Genomic DNA, 15338 nt, shown 5'->3' with positions numbered 1-15338 from the left:
TATTTATTTATTTATTTTTTTTTTTTTAAATATGGCTGAATAATTTAGATCCATTAACCCTTTAATGATTTTAATGTTAATTTTCAAGCTAATAAACATTTAAAATTCTAACACACATTATTATATAAAAATTACAATTTAGGTATTAATTAGTTAAAATATTGAAATGCGCAGCTATTGTTAATTCTTTTTAATATTTACCTTTAAATATTAATATTTAAAAAAATCTTAAATCTTAAAGAAGGATAAATAACAAATATAACTCCTTTCTCAGTCCTTCTGCGCTATATCCAGACAATAACTTCGAGTTTCCAGGAATTGCAATTAGGGCTTTCAAAAAATAATAAAACGAAAACATAGGAATGCGAAACAGATTTTATTTCTTTTTTTTTTTAACTACCGTTCTTCGTGACAAAGGAAGTGAAACTCGAATTTATTTATTCTAGAGAAATGCGCAGATTGGTAAAAAATACGCCACTTTTAAATGTGATAGGAATTCTTACTTGGCAAACTTACTTTTGTGTTTGCTTAGTGTCTGGAAATTTGAAAAATGTAATTTTATAGAAAGCTTATCGATTAGTTTCTCTTGGAATATTTCTCTCCTTAATCGAGTGATTAAAAAAAGGATAAGTTGAGAATGCTTTAGTTAATTAGTTAACATAATTACGAATTTGTAAAAAGGGGGGATTGAAATTTTAAAGAATTAAAAATTCCTCTTAACTTAATTCTTGTTCGGATATCAAAATTGAATTTCCATTGTTCACATGCATTTAACTAAAAACTATGTAGAAAAAACATTGAAATGTATATAAATAAATAGTTTGAATAGATAAAGAAAAAAAATTGCTAGGTCCGATTACTCTGACCCCGGAAAAAAGCAGATTAAAATTTGTGAGCGTTTCTTTACAGTCAATTTTATGAAAAAGGTTGTAAATGAAACACTGGAATATTTGCATGAAATTTTTAAATCACGTAACCGTACTGTAGGGTATGACATTTCTGGAGGTGATAAGTTTAGGTTATTTTAATTTACATAATTTCTGTCAGCGTACATTATGCAAAATAATTATTTTATACTAATAATCATATATTGCGATATGTTTAAATTTAACCTTTCGGTTCTGTTGATAGCTTAATTTCAAATGCTTTTTTAAATGCTTTTATTTTTAAGCTTTTATTTTTTTATTTACTTTTATCTAGGAAATGAAAGTGATAATTATTCTTAGCGATAATTCAAATCTAAACTGAAATCTTTTCCCCCCCATTATTTTATGTTAGGGAAAAGTTCCGCTAGTATACCCCATCGTTTCCCATTCAAATGAAAAAAAGGGAAACATCATTAATTGTAATTCTTTCATTAGAAAAATCGGGAAATTTCTCCAGTTCTTAGGCTTGGTTAAGGGAAAAACTTAAAATTATAATTATGTTTTCTTTAATCTATTTTAATTAGAGGATGTTATGTGAACGGGCTTATGAATTGAGAGAGAGAAATTAGGCAAGGAAATAAAATCTAAAGACTTGTTAAAGCTTTTTATATAATTTTTTTTATTTTTTTTCCTGGACCTGTTTAACAGACCAATTATAATTACTAAGATTTCCCTTATTCCCTAAAACGAAACATTATACGGATTTACTCTACAAGATTTTCCCTAACTTTTATTGAGGAGCACAACGATTTTGTGTAACTTGAATGATTGTTCCCTTAGGAAAATTTGCCATAGGTTTGCCATAAAAAAATGCCATAGGATATTCCTATGGGGTTTTGCCTATGGCAAAAATTTTGCCATACACTTTTGCCATATACGTATGGCAGAATTTTGCCATACATGTATGGCAAATTTTTGCCATAGGCAAAATCCCATAGGAATATTCTATGGCATTTTTTTGAATGGCAAAATTTTGCCATAGGAAAAACCCCATAGGAATATCCTATGGCATTTTTTTGTATGGCAAAGTTTTGCCATAAGTGTATGGCAAAAGATTATGGCAAAATTTTGCCATAGGCAAAACCCCATAGGAATATCCTATGGCATTTTTTTGTATGGCAAAGTTTTGCCATAAGTGTATGGCAAAAGTGTATGGCAAAATTTTGCCATAGGCAAAACCCCATAGGAATATCCTATGGCATTTTTTTATATGGCAAATTTTTGCCATAAAACTAAGATGTTCTACAGTTTATGAAGAAATATTTTTCCATTGGTTATGGTACACCTTTGCCATACAGCTATGGCAACATTTCTCGTTGATATTTTACCATACGTCAAAAAATAATTACTTACAAGAATCTTTCGCAATGGATAATATTAAACATGCAAAACTTAATAATTGTGGAATAAATATATATCCAGAAAGCTTTTTTTTTAAAATTTCTTTGATAAACTTCTCCTGTTTTACTTGCAGAATCCTTTTTGTATGCGGTTCTTATTCAAATAAATTTCAAACAGTTAGTACTAACTGCTAGAAAATGGGTCCGGTGGTCGGAGCGAGTGGGGAAAATAATGGTTATGTTGATTAGGAACAAAATATATTGAGTACAGGCAACTAATATTTGTTAAAGCTGTAAAAACAAGAAAATAGAAAGTGGGTCCGGAGGTCGGAGCGAGTACAAAAAACATTAATTTGATTGATTGGTATCATAATTAGTTAGATAAGCGTCAGATATTAGAGGAACCTAAAAGAACTCGAAGCAAAATAACGGTCCGATGGTCGTAGCGAGTATGAAAATTCTTTAAATTTCGATATGTGATACTAAACTAAAAATTAAGCAGACTACTAAAACAATAAAATACTATTAAAACTCAAAAGATAAAGAGTGGGGCCGGTGGTCGAAGCGAAATTAGTTTAAAATAGCCCTTAGGAAAATTTGCCATAGGTTTGCCATAAAAAAATGCCATAGGATATTCCTATGGGGTTTTGCCTATGGCAAAAATTTTGCCATAGGCAAAACCCCATAGGAATATTCTATGGCATTTTTTTGAATGGCAAAATTTTGCCATAGGCAAAACTCCATAGGAATATCCTATGGCATTTTTTGTATGGCAAAGTTTTGCCATAAGTGTATGGCAAAAGTGTATGGAAAAATTTTGCCATAGGCAAAACCCCATAGGAATATCCTATGGCATTTTTTTATATGGCAAATTTTTGCCATAAAACTAAGATGTGCTACAGTTTATGAAGAAATATTTTTCCATAGGTTATGGTATACCTTTGCCATACAGCTATGGCAACATTTCTCGTTGATATTTTACCATACGTCAAAAAATAATTACTTACAAGAATCTTTCGCAATTGATATTAAAAATGCAAAACTTAATAATTGTAGAATAAATATATATCCAGAAAGCTTTTTTTTTAAAATTTCTTTGATAAACTTCTCCTGTTTTACTTGCAGAATCCTTTTTGTATGCGTTTCTTATTCAAATAAATTTCAAACAGTTAGTACAAACCGCTAGAAAATGGGTCCTGTGAACGGAGCGAGTGGGGAAAATATTGGTTATGTTGATTAGGAACAAAATATATTGAGTACAGGCAACTAATATTTGTTAAAGCTGTAAAAACAAGAAAATAGAAAGTGGGTTCGGAGGTCGGAGCGAGTATAAAAAACGTTAATTTCATTGATTGGTATCATAATTGGTTAGATAAGCCTCAGATATTAGAGGAACCTAAAAGAACGCGAAGCAAAATAACGGTCCGATGGTCGGAGCGAGTATGAAAATTCTTTAAATTTTGATATGTGATACTAAACTAAAAATTAAACAGACTACTAAAACAATAAAATACTATTAAAACTCAAAAGATAAAGAGTGGGGCCGGTGGTCGAAGCGAAATTAGTTTAAAATAGATCAAACGGCGATCAAATGTGAACAAAATTTTATCCATAAAAAATATGGTATTAGACTATGAAAAGCTAAGAATAGAAAACAGGCTAAATTAGTTGATCCCCTACTAGTGAGGGATAAAAAAACTCAGAAAATTTATGTTGAGTTGTGTTAAGCACATTTAGAAAAGAGAACACAATATAGAAACATTGGTAAATACAAAACATGTTTAAGACATGATTAAAATTGGTGAAATTAATAATTGTTATTGACAAATTTACACTTGGTCAGGGATAGTAAATAAAAATTAATTGGGTATAGGGAATCACTATGACGAAAAAGTTGTAAACTTAAGGAAAGATTAAATTGTTAGAAGCATTTTTGGCAGCAGATGATATGGCCAGGGACTGTTCAGTTGATGATATTGAAGCAAAACAATTGTCAACCAGTAATCCAGCAAATCTAGTTAAGTGATGACCCTAAGCTATGTATAAACATGTAACAGAACATTGTACAAATATATGTGGATACTTAAGAAATATTAGTTGTAAAATAGTAAAACACAGAGACATGATAAAAAACAATTTAATGGCAAGCAAAAATTAAACACAAAAAATAAATATAAAGCCCTAACATATGTAAGATAATGTAAATATGTAAGATAATGCATTGTAAACATATGTAAGATAATGCATTGCAAGAACCTAAGTGGAATTAAAATAAAAAACTAATGAGAATGTAAACGCTGATAAAAGTACCAGACAGCCGGAAATTAAAAAACTTAATAAATTCAGATAGATAATCGCATAGGCGTTTGCAATAAATTGTTTTTGACCAAGAATGAGATCGAAAAAATATTAAAATAAGTAGCCAAAGTTTGCGAAAGATTCCACTTGTAATGGATGACACGTTAATATGGCGATCTGATACTCTAAGCCTAAATCAATGGAACATCTGATTTTAAACACTCAAAAATGGAAAAATTGGCCACCCGGAGGCCGGAAAAGACTCACCAGGAATGCCTTGTGGGTTTACATGTTGAATTTAATTAACTTCGGGGTGAAATAATGGATATTTATTTCTTTTAGAAGATGTTTTTGAGGACTCCATAGAAGTTGTTGTTTCGTTGGTGGAGATCTAGATCAACTTTTCTCTATGGTATACTGCCATACAAATCTTTAAGGTTACCATTGGCCTATGGTATACTGCCATACAAATTTCTGTGGTTGCCATAGGCCAATGGTGACTTGCCATACAAATCCTTATGGTTACCATTAGTCTATGGTATACTGCCATACAAATATTTATGGTAGCCATAGGCTTTTGGGGTTTTGCCATACAAATCTCTATGGTAACCATAGGCGTATGGTATCTTGCCATATAAATTTCTATGGTAGCCATAGGCTTATGGGATTGTGCCATACAAATCTCTATGGTAGCCATAGGCTTATGGTGTTGTGCCATACAAATCTCTATGGTAACCATAGGCGTATGGTATCTTGCCATACAAATTTCTATGGTAGCCATAGGTTGCCATAGATTACCATAGGCTTCTCTATGGCAAATTTTCCTAAGGGAGATCAAACGGGATAAAAGCTGAATATGTAACGGTGCAACCAATGGTGGCATGTGAACAAAATTTTATCTATAAAAAAGATGGTATTAGACTATGAAAAGCTAAGAATAGAAAACAGGCTAAATTAATTGATCCCCTACTAATGAGGGATAAAAAAAACTCAGAAAATTTATGTTGAGTTGTGATAAGCACATTTAGAAAAGAGAACACAATATAGAAACATTGGTAAATACAAAACATGTTTAAGACATGATTAAAATTGGTAAAATTAATAATTGTTATTGACAAATTTACATTTGGTCAGGGATAGTAAATAAAAATTAATTGGGTATAGGGAATCACTATGACGAAAAAGTTGTAAACTTAAGGAAAGATTAAATTGTTAAAAGCATTTTTGGTTACAGCAGCAGATGATATGGCCAGGGACTGTCCAGTTGATGATATTGAAGCAAAACAATTGTCAACCAGTAATCCAGCAAATCTAGTTAAGTGATGACCCTAAGCTATGTATAAACATGTAACAGAACATTGTACAAATATATGTGGATACTTAAGAAATATTAGTTGTAAAATAGTAAAACACAAAGACATGATAAAAAAACAATTTAATGGCAAGCAAAAATTAAACACAAAATAGAAATATAAAGCCCTAACATATGTAAGATAATGTAAAAAAGCATTGCAAGAACCTAAGTGGAATTAAAATAAAAAACTAATGAGAATGCAAACACTGATAAAAGTACCAGACAGCCGGAAATTAAAAAACTTAATAAATTCAGATAGATAATTGCATAGGCCATTGCAATAAAATGTTTTTGACCAAGAATGAGATCGAAAAAATATTAAAATAAGTAGCCAAAGTTAGCAAATGATTCCACTTGTAGTGGATGACACGTTAATATGGCGGTCTGATACACTAAGCCTAAATCAATGGAACATCGGATTTTAAACACTCAAAAATGGAAAAATTGGCCACCCGGAGGCCGGAAAAGACTCACCAGGAATGCCTTGTGGGTTTACATGTTGAATTTAATTAACTTCAGGGTGAAATAATGGATATTTATTTCTTTTAGAAGATGTTTTTGAGGACTCCATAGAAGTTGTTGTTTCGTTGGTGGAGATCTAGATCAGCTTTTCTCTATGGTATACTGCCATACAAATCTTTAAGGTTACCATTGGCCTATGGTATACTGCCATACAAATTTCTGTGGTTGCCATAGGCCAATGGTGACGTGCCATACAAATCCTTATGGTTACCATTAGTCTATGGTATACTGCCATACAAATCTTTATGGTAGCCATAGGCTTTTGGGGTTTTGCCATACAAATCTCTATGGTAACCATAGGCGTATGGTATCTTGCCATATAAATTTCTATGGTAGCCATAGGCTTATGGGGTTGTGCCATACAAATCTCTATGGTAGCCATAGGCTTATGGTGTTGTGCCATACAAATCTCTATGGTAACCATAGGCGTATGGTATCTTGCCATACAAATTTCTATGGTAGCCATAGGTTGCCATAGATTACCATAGGCTTCTCTATGGCAAATTTTCCTAAGGGTTCTTTCTCAAATAATTATTAAATAAATATTGTGCCCTCTTTCCCTGCCTAAGACCTGTTTTTATCCTTCCTCTCGGCAACGACGTTATATATATATATATATATATATATATATATATATATATATATATATATATATATATATATATGTGGGAGATAGTGCAGCATAGGAGTAAATGATGACGATAGTTTAATAAACATAACAATTTAATAGAAATAAAAGGTTAGAACGATATGACAGTGACATGGGGAGAGCTGCCTTCTCGCAGTGGTCTCCGGATTGCATGTGACTAAGAATTAGAGTGTTCTATGGTATAAAGTAAGAGTTAATTATAAATTCGGGAGTTTCCCTGCGGGACTTCCCCTTCTGGTCTGGCTGGCGCCTCTCAATGTCAAGAGAATGATGCAACTTCCTTTAATATTACAAAATGGTGGATGACGCAATGTTCGCAGTTGTTACACTATGGTATTGAAACCTACATATATATATATATATATATATATATATATATATATATATATATATTAATATATTACTTTCTTTCTTTTACAAGTTATAATACACAATATATATTCTATATCATGTATTTCTGCCTTCCCACCTATTTATTCTAGAAGATCAAGTTCGGATGTCGTAAGACTGCTTTTAACTACTCTATTAGAAATATCGGATTAATTTATATGATCGATCTTCAAATGAGAATACTTAAGAATAAAGCAGTAGGTTCTTCATACCTAATCCATATTTCCATTCTTTTATTACCCTATTCAAGCTTGTTTGTCTTCTGATTAAACCACTTTTTTCTTATTCAAGCGTGTTTATTTCGTTATTTTTCTTCTGTCAGTTTGTGTTTAGACGCTGAAACAGTTCTTTTTTATCGAACTTTATAGTGTCGATACATTACTTTCAGTTCAAATTACTCTTTGTATGTCATTTCTAAACCTTTATTTGCTTTATTCACGATGAGCTCTTTTAGTTCAAGATCTATCTTATTTTGAGTTAACGTAAAATTTTTTTGTTTAAATTTTTTGAATTTCAATCAATATCTCGCATACAGACATTGGAGTTTTAAAATACTACAAAACTTGCAAATCAACAAAACCTATGATATAAGTTCTATCCAAAAAAACATTAATCAAATTACTTTTAGTTTATGGAGATAATTATTTAAACATTGTTTTCGTTGGTTTTTATTTGTTTACTGTTGAAAAAACATTAAAGAGATTTTGCAAAAAAGAAAGAAGTCCGAAAAACAAATATAAAAATGTTCAACTCATAGATGCATTTTTTTATGATGTTATATTCTTGCAATTTTTCTTTTATGCGTATGTAAAATTAAAAAAAAAAAAAAAGATTCATTAATGATTTGTTTTTTAAATTTTTATTTTTAGGTATCCAGACGTTTTTATTACAGCATCTTTTTCTTACAACCACCATTACTTTAAGCCTCAATGGTAAGTACCTTTTGCAATTAACATATGTCTGTGAAAAAAAATAAAGACAAGTATAATTTTCTAATCATTTAAAGAGCTCTTAAATTAGATTTTGAAGCAATAAACTCTCTTCATTATATTTTCTTGGAGATATTAATTGATGCTAAAAAATAATCTGATTAACGTTGCTGTATATTTCTTTGTGTAATCACACGACTTTATAAATATGAGAAAAGATCAAATTTATTTTGAAATAGTTTTAATTTAAGGTGTAAGGTTTTATTTTTTTGCAGAACATAATATTTGTAATTATTTTTTGTTATTTTATTGATTTTTTACCAGATAGAGGTTACTCTTAAATAATCGACAAAAAATATGAAAATATTGCCTTTTTATATCAGTTTAAGCGCAGGCTTAATTTAAAGTATTTGGATTGTAAAATATTTAATTTATTTATTTGATGCTACATTCATTTTTTGTATTCGTTTAAAATAACATTAAAGAACTAATGAGAACATAAATATTTTATTTTTGGTCAATAAGGAATTTTTTATATTTCTTATGTATTAGTTACATGAAGAGAGAATTATATAGTTATAACCTTTTAAACTGAATTCATTAAGTCTGAGTTATACATTTAAATTATTAAGAAAAGCTTAAAACTCTTTTAAATTATTTTTTTAGAAAAATATAAAATAACGTTAAATTTTTTTTAAGATCGCGAATAATAATTTCGACGAGATAGTTAATTATCCTTAAGTGCATAGGAAAGTGTTATTGAACTAGCACTTATATTTTATCATATTACTAATTGCTTTATAATAGTGCTTAAGTTATCTAGTTACGTCTTTTCTTTTTGGTGTAAGTCTACAGAGTTTAAAATGACTTTAATTTTGTCAATTATAAAGATACCATCAGAGAGGAAAACAATATTTTATTTATTAAATTTTTTATCTTGTAGTGCATAAGCTACTTGAATAACTTTTGATCTAATGTAAGCAAATTTATGATTATTTTTACTGAGTTTATGTTTCAACATAGGCTTTTCTAAGTATTTATTTCAAAAAGGGCAATTATCGATTACCATTTTAATCTTTCCATTCTAATCAATAATCTTCAATAAATGATCTTGTTTAGTTTAACCTGGTATTTTGTATATTATTTTGTTTTCGTTATTTTATATTTCTTGACTTGCCGACCAGGTGGCCGAGTAGTTAGCGTGCCTGACTGCGGAGCCGATGGTTGCGGGTTCGAATCCTGCTCAGGGCATGGATGTTTCTTTCTCTCTGTGTTCTATGTCCTTTCTCCTTTGTGTGAATGTGACCCGCCCTATAAACGGGTTTGTGGTTGCGTGACGTGGGCGACGCTGCTCCACCACCGTGGCTTCGCCACATGTGCCTACTGGGTAACAAGAAGAGAGTAGCAGTTCTGGCACTCCTGGCCAATGGGACAATACATCCCAAGTGCCCGCCATTTGAAAAAAAATTTTTTTTCCTTGACTTTGATGCTTTAAATCAGGGATGGGCAAACTACGGCCCGCGGGCCAACTGTGGCCCGCCGGAAGGTTTTATCCGGCCCGCGGATAGAATTTTAATTTGCCGATCAGTGGCAATATACAGCCATTTTCTTGTAAAATATTTAAAATTATTCCTGTTTTTCCTTTTTTAACAAAGTATCGATGACCTTTTTACCTTCTCTATTTTTGTTCTACAAAACATAAATTGATGGAAATAATTAGCACAAACAGCTTTAAATGGTAAAATGTTGAAAGCAGAAGTTCTTCATAGAATAGCCTTAGATTGGCTCGAACTAAGGTTTGTCTTTCTCGAGGAATCTAATATAGGTAAATTGTACTTCACATTTGGCAGACTGCGCATTTTAAGATCCAACGAGCGGACAATCTAACAATCATCTGAAGCAGTTGTTTCTAAATATGCCAAAGTTTTACGAATCATTACCAAAAGCTAGTTTCCTAAAATTAATATTTCGGGCCCAGAAAATCAGCACTATGTTTGCTTAATCTTATACATGTGAACAGGAGTTTTCAACTATGAACCTTAGAAAAAATCATTTCAGAAGTAGACTAACAGAAAAGCATTTAGCCTTGTTGCTTAAAATAAGCACATTTCGAACCTTAATATAAGGAACTTTTAAAAATGAAATCCCAATTTTATTCATTTCACTAAATATTTAAATTAAAACTTGTATATTGCTTTTTTTTTAAATTTTGAAAGTTTTATTTGGCCCACCAAAAAAAAATTTTCTCGATTTTTGGCCCTCGACCAAAAAAGTTTGCCCATCCCTGCTTTAAATGTTTCAAAATTTTGGAACTTAAACGTAGAATCAAACTCAATTGCAATTAAAATATTTTAATTTATACTCGCAAAACGGTTTTCTTTAACTTTTAAAGTTATTTAAATGTAAATAAAATAATCGTTACAATCAAACGATAGTGTTATATTTACGAACAATTCTCCTATATAGTTATTTAAGTTTATACACTGTAAAAAAAGTATTTCTCAAAATTCAGCAAAAATGTTAAAAATAGGTTCGAAACAAATTCATTATTGATATAGTGGCGTGCTTCAAAACTCATTTTTCAGACTATGCCCTCTCTTGTTTAATCAACAAATTACTCAAAATGGTTACACGATGTATAATTTTTGGGACTATGCCTGTTGCTCAAAAATAAGTATATGCTGTTTTGAGCAAGTCACCTTAATCAATAAGGATTAAATAAGGTTTTCAAATTCGACTTTTAGTCGAATTTCATTGTTTTGGAGCTATTTTGACACATTTTTGCTTAATTTTTAAGAAAACTTTTTTTAAAGTGTACAGTGCGCAAGAAAAAAAAAAGATATCACCCTGGATAACTTTTGTTCTAATGCTTGGATATTTTAGTAAAAGTGCCGATCCTCATCGTTCCAGGGGTGAATATGCTAATAATTAGTGCTAACTATTAATTAAGTTACGAAAGCGGACACAAAGGCGTACTTTCTCTGAATAAACACATATTTTGTTTACATATTTGGATTCCTGAACCTCAAATTATAGGAAACGACAAAATTTCGAAAAAATTAGATCCTAAATTAGGGGACTAGGAAACGTCATATATTTGGCGATAGTTCAAAGAAACAGCCAAGCAATGTCGCCGCAGCAGAAGGAGTAATTTAGGATAGCCATAAACTAATATAAAAAAGCAATACCTAATTTTCTTCGTTCTTAAGCAACTAAATTGAGACAATAAAAAAGGAATGAAATAGAAACTGAAGGTTTTTCATTCATCGTTTTAGGATGGCTCGGAAATACTTATTTATTAATAGTTAACTGAGAAATATCTCAAAGTTTCTAGAAAACAGATATTTTTTGGGTTGATTTTTCAGCAAAAAGCAATGATTGTTTTCTTTTTTATCTCTTTGAAAAGAAAATTTGTATCGATTAATAAATCATTTATGATTATCCAAGATTTTTAAATTTGAACACAAACTTTTTATATGACATTATTTGTATTTCTTATGTTGTTTTAACTTAATTTATGTAAGGATTTCACACTAAAATCAAATTTACGTAATATTTTTTAATTATGTACAGAATTTTCGAGCTAATCTTTATTAAACTTTTGATTGTGTCTTCTTATCAAAGAAGTTTAAAGAGAAAAGTAAAACGAACTTAAAAACATGTCGAAGATTTGGAAAGAGATATACAAGGTGTTTATAAAGTCCCGGACCCATTTTGATGTTTAATAACTCATAAAATAATAAAGATAGATTAAAATTAATAACATAAATGGTTAGATTGACTCAAAAAGTTTCATGACCCTTGTCAATGAACTTGCACATGTCACACGAAAGTATCAAGTCGATAGTCAATTTCACGACAGGTAGCGGCAAGCATGTCGGCACCCACAGAGGCTATTCCTTGGCCACCCAGATCACTTGATATAACGCAGCTGGACTTTTTTCTTTGGGGATTTATAAAGGACAATGTTTACAGGAGGATCGTGTCGAACATTGATGACCTAAGAGCCAGAATTGCAACCACAATAGCCTCTGTGGAAGCCGACATGCTTGCCGTTACCTGGCGTGAAATTGACTATCGACTTGATATTCTCCGTGCGACGAAGGGGGCATACGTGGAAGTTCATTGACAAGGGTCATGAAACTTTTTGAGTCTATCTAACCATTTATGTAATTAATTTCAATCTATCTTTATTACTTTATGAGTTATTAAACATTAAAATGGGTTCGGGACTTTGTAAACACCCTATATAATTAGAATGCACATTCACAAAGTTTTATATCATTTACGATAATTTTTTTTTATATAACTGAAGAAATTGGTGAATGTTAAGTGCCATTTTCAAAATCATTGAAATATGTAATATTTATATGAAGACGTTTAAGAATAATATGTTGGATATTGTATGATTTTATTGTTTAAAAAAACGCTACATTCTCACAGATATTTAAGTTACATGGTTTTCATTGAATAAAGCTAATTTGCAAATGGAATTCTAATAACGTAAAGAATCGTTATAAGCTAATGGTATTTTTTCTGCTATAATAGTTTCGTTATTTGCTATGTTTCTATCATTCTTATAAATCATGAATTTTCATTGTTATAACAGCTGGCTTATAACTTTAATAACCATTACAATTCCTTTCCAAAGGGATGTATTGATCTGTAAACGGCATGAAACGGCCTTTTAAATGATAGCCTGCGAGTTCAAATTTGCTATCACTCCAACTGGTCTATCAAATGACTGTTAGAATGTGATTGCTTTAGGTCATTTGTAGAACCTATGAGGTTCAGTCTAAAAAGTTATACATTTAAATGGAATTTGTTCTGAAGAGAACCCTTTACTTACTGAAATGCTGATGAGATTGTTATGTGGATGATAACATGAGAAGACAAATTTTGTTTACATAAATGTTTAGCTTAAGAAGGATGGCTAAAACTTGTGATCTCTTTGCTTTCGTTCATCCAGTTTATGTATAGTTATAAATAGTTTCGTATACACACAATTTATAAATTCGGTTATTTATAGGCGCTTAAGTTTATAGCTTTTCAAAAAGTAACCTGATTTTTTACCAAAAGAAAATGCTCTGAAAAATAAAGTAAATGAATTTCTTTTTATAAAAGCCCCCAGTGCCGTGATAGCTCAGGGTATAGACCGTTCCCCTTCCAATGAGGTGAACCGGGTTCGAACCTCAGTGATGGCTGGGCAATACGAATTCCTCATCCGGCTTGTATCGACCACAGTGTTGACGTAAAATATCCTCAGTGGCCGACGGATCAGTCCCATTGCCGTCAGACTAACCGTGGGAGGTTTTTGTGGTTTTCCTCTCCATGCAACGCGAATGTGGGTTAGTTCCATTAAAAAGTCCTCCATAAAGGCAAATTTCTCCCGATACTTGATCCAGGAATTCCTTTGTCTTCTGGATTGGTTTCAAAATTACAAGACTACAGAGTTGAACATTAGTAGTCGTATACCCGAAATTGGCTCGCTTGTTCAACGACTGTCATAATATAAAATAAATAAATATTTTAATTATAGTAGAAAAAAATGACTCTATAAAGGGTACCTTCCGATCAACTGTCAAAGGGTGACAAAAGGGGCTTTTTACGAATGCTGTATATTTACTCTACCCTACAGTATTTTTCTAAACACGTAAAATTGTCATCGAAAAATGTAGCTTGCGGAATCGTAGATGTTCTATTCATTTTTACGGCAAACCAATACAATTCTTCATAAGCATTACTTGGTCGCTCTTGATACTTATTTAGCCCATTAATTTCATTGCTTCAATGTTGCAAGGTGATGGTATGCAGTTGGTATGCAAGGTGATTCAGCACAGTGGTTTCAAACTTAGAAAGAGCTGTAAAGTACGTCATACGGATTGAGAATTGCGTAAGGATTGAGAATGGCAACAATCTAAGAATCGTTGTTCATATGTATCGCTTTCAATTTTGCTGAGTCAATTTCTAAATTATCCTCTAACCCGGCTAAAAGGTTAACCCAAAAAGCTTTAACATATCCATAGGAAGTATTGTTGAGTTACTTTCCAAATAATTCCATAATCTAGCTACAAACTCACCTAAAAGCTTTATCAGATCCATAGAACATTTGTTGAATTTGTTTCTAAATGATCCTCTGATCTAGATAAAAAGCTGACCTAAATTTTAAACATATCCATATAAAGTTTTGCTGAGTTAATTTTAAAATAATCTCTTGATATAAATAAAAACCTGGCCGTAAAAACTTTATCAGATCCATGTGAAAGTAAACACAATGTTGCAAACAATACGCTTAGAATTTTGAAGTACAGGCTTTAATATAAATCTTGTTGTAATAAATTGCAATGGCATCACCTAAATTTAAAAGCCATATAATGTATTTAAATTTCTCTGATTAAAATTCCACTTTGATGGTGCATTAAAAATCAGTTTGAAACGGTATTTGTACAAAGTTAAATAGCCAGTTTTACTCTAGGGAGTTTGTGTCATTGTACCTTTGTTATTGATGTTTCCCTAGGGAGTAAATTTTCCAAGCTTCCTTTAATTACGCAAAAAGTTCTTCAGAAGATGTGGTTTAATAAACGCTTACTCAATTAAATTTTAAAGTAATTCTGAAGTACTCTTTAATGCGTTCAATTATTTTTCTCCGCTTTAAGGGAACGACACAGTAGAAGCCTGTAAAAAAAAGATTTTTTAATGACATTACAACGATTTGAAATTAACTTGATATGTTTCTTAAAAATCTTATTGTAGATATTTTAATCTTCATTTAATCATGTTAAAAATACAAATATTTAAAAATAAGAGACTCTGTAATACAATGCTTATAACCTTTTTTTAAAAAAAATTACCTATAACCTGCTGTGCTCATAAGTTAAAAAAAGCAACCATATTTGATTCCGTTGTGATTTTTTTAAACTAAATGAATGC

At 30.9% G+C, this 15338-nt stretch overlaps 1 protein-coding gene across 3 annotated transcripts in view; it reads left to right on the top strand.

The window, feature by feature from the left end:
• The window catches only part of p120ctn (adherens junction protein p120), a 246965-nt gene that overhangs the window by 38604 nt on the left and 193023 nt on the right, over positions 1–15338 (top strand). For all 3 annotated transcript variants that reach the window (XM_087155626.1, XM_087155627.1, XM_087155628.1), the window contains exon 2: positions 8349–8411. The gene's annotated coding sequence lies outside the window, so the exon portion shown is untranslated. The remainder of the gene's footprint in view (positions 1–8348; positions 8412–15338) is intronic.

Source organism: Parasteatoda tepidariorum, chromosome 12 (genome assembly GCF_982258835.1).
Source record: "Parasteatoda tepidariorum strain Cologne lab strain chromosome 12, Ptep-v5.0, whole genome shotgun sequence".
NCBI lineage: Eukaryota > Metazoa > Arthropoda > Arachnida > Araneae > Theridiidae > Parasteatoda > Parasteatoda tepidariorum.
The sequence above is the reverse complement of the archived record's forward strand: the minus strand, read 5'-3'. Positions and strand labels throughout refer to the sequence as shown.